Source organism: Branchiostoma floridae, chromosome 2 (assembly GCF_000003815.2).
Source record: "Branchiostoma floridae strain S238N-H82 chromosome 2, Bfl_VNyyK, whole genome shotgun sequence".
Lineage (NCBI taxonomy): Eukaryota > Metazoa > Chordata > Leptocardii > Amphioxiformes > Branchiostomatidae > Branchiostoma > Branchiostoma floridae.
In genome coordinates this window covers 1,664,862-1,666,735 of record NC_049980.1, presented here as the reverse complement: position 1 = coordinate 1,666,735, position 1,874 = coordinate 1,664,862, and the positions used below count along the sequence as shown (strand labels likewise).

The window sequence follows — 1,874 nt, the reverse complement described above, 5'->3', positions numbered from 1 at the left end:
CTTACTTTGCACCTACCATGCTTCGCTCTCCTTTTGTCTTGTGTAAGGCAGTCCCTGTGAAACTGGCCCCTTGTTAGCAATGTCCCCCATGTAAGGCGAGACCAATGCCGTCATAGGGAAACAGCCGGTATGCCTGGAGAGAGGTAAGCTCTGTTGCTTACTTTGCACCTACCATGCTTCGCTCTCCTTTTGTCTTGTGTAAGGCAGTCCCTGTGAAACTGGCCCCTTGTTAGCAATGTCCCCCATGTAAGGCGAGACCAATGCCGTCATAGGGAAACAGCCGGTATGCCTGGAGAGAGGTAAGCTCTGTTGCTTACTTTGCACCTACCATGCTTCGCTCTCCTTTTGTCTTGTGTAAGGCAGTCCCTCTGAAACTGGCCCCTTGTTAGCAATGTCCCCCATGTAAGGCGAGACCAATGCCGTCATAGGGAAACAGCCGGTATGCCTGGAGAGAGGTAAGCTCTGTTGCTTACTTTGCACCTACCATGCTTCGCTCTCCTTTTGTCTTGTGTAAGGCAGTCCCTGTGAAACTGGCCCCTTGTTAGCAATGTCCCCCATGTAAGGCGAGACCAATGCCGTCATAGGGAAACAGCCGGTATGCCTGGAGAGAGGTAAGCTCTGTTGCTTACTTTGCACCTACCATGCTTCGCTCTCCTTTTGTCTTGTGTAAGGCAGTCCCTGTGAAACTGGCCCCTTGTTAGCAATGTCCCCCATGTAAGGCGAGACCAATGCCGTCATAGGGAAACAGCCGGTATGCCTGGAGAGAGGTAAGCTCTGTTGCTTACTTTGCACCTACCATGCTTCGCTCTCCTTTTGTCTTTTGTAAACACTATTGCTTACGTTGTGGAAAAAAAAACTAAACTTTGGAAAAAAAAACCAAACTTTACTTAACCAACACCAAATTTAATTGGGACTTACCCCAAATTTTACAAGAACTATTGCTTACATTGGACATCTTGTCTTTGCTGTCACCAGTATCAGTTTTTCATTTATGTTCAATTAACGTAATATAACGAGTATATTTGCTTATTTTGCAGATACCTTGTAAAATTTAAAGTATACTCCAAAAACTGAGTTTTGCGCTGATGTCATAGACTCATACATATAATCAAACTAAATTAAATATAACATTTGTTTTCTTTTAGTATGTGACGGAGTTTTCATCTCCTATGAGAGTCTTGTTTTTGTAGGATGTGATGAGTGTTTCTGTTTCTGGTTCTGATCTGTTTCTCTATGTTTCCTTTGCCGCATTCGTATGTAATTTGACATGTCCTCTGCATGCAGTTGCGCAATATAATAAATGGATTGTTTTTTTATCGCGGTTGCTGCTTTATGATCGATGTAATAACCTTAGATACTAACCCCTAATGTATATTGGATCAAGATTTCTGCTTTCTCCGTACATCAGGACTTGTAGTAATTGAATATTGCCAAGAAGATGTTGCATGATTTTTGCTGATCGTTTAGTGCACGTCATGAGGTGTCACGAGGGGATGTCGTGACCGATGATAAGCACCAGATGTAGGACATAACGAGAGAGCCAGGATGTGGGAGTCAGTCAGGGAGACCACGGAGAGAGCACTTACCTGGTCACGGAGATAAAGTGGCAGCTCTGGAGTAAAGTCCACCTCATCCACAGTTATACGGACTCCTGTTTGTTCTTGACTCACTACTTTGCCACAGTGACATCCGTGTCACGAGGGGACATCATGACCTATAATAAAGAACAGATATAGAACATGAGGTCCACCAGAGAGCCAGGCTAGGCGGGGTATGCTTGAACCAGATATCCCTCGTATAAAAAAAACTATTATGTCTGACAACAGCTCTAACCTTCTGGATCTGGGTAATCTCCAAGCAGATCCTATGATGCA

The 1,874-nt window shown here is 44.3% G+C and overlaps 1 long non-coding RNA gene across 1 annotated transcript in view; it reads right to left on the bottom strand.

The window, feature by feature from the left end:
* Nucleotides 1-960: 960 nt before the first annotated feature.
* LOC118410630 overlaps nucleotides 961-1,874 on the bottom strand; it is an 11,799-nt gene continuing 10,885 nt past the window's right edge. The window contains exon 4 of the long non-coding RNA XR_004830580.1: nucleotides 961-1,714. This is a non-coding gene — a long non-coding RNA (uncharacterized LOC118410630). The remainder of the gene's footprint in view (nucleotides 1,715-1,874) is intronic.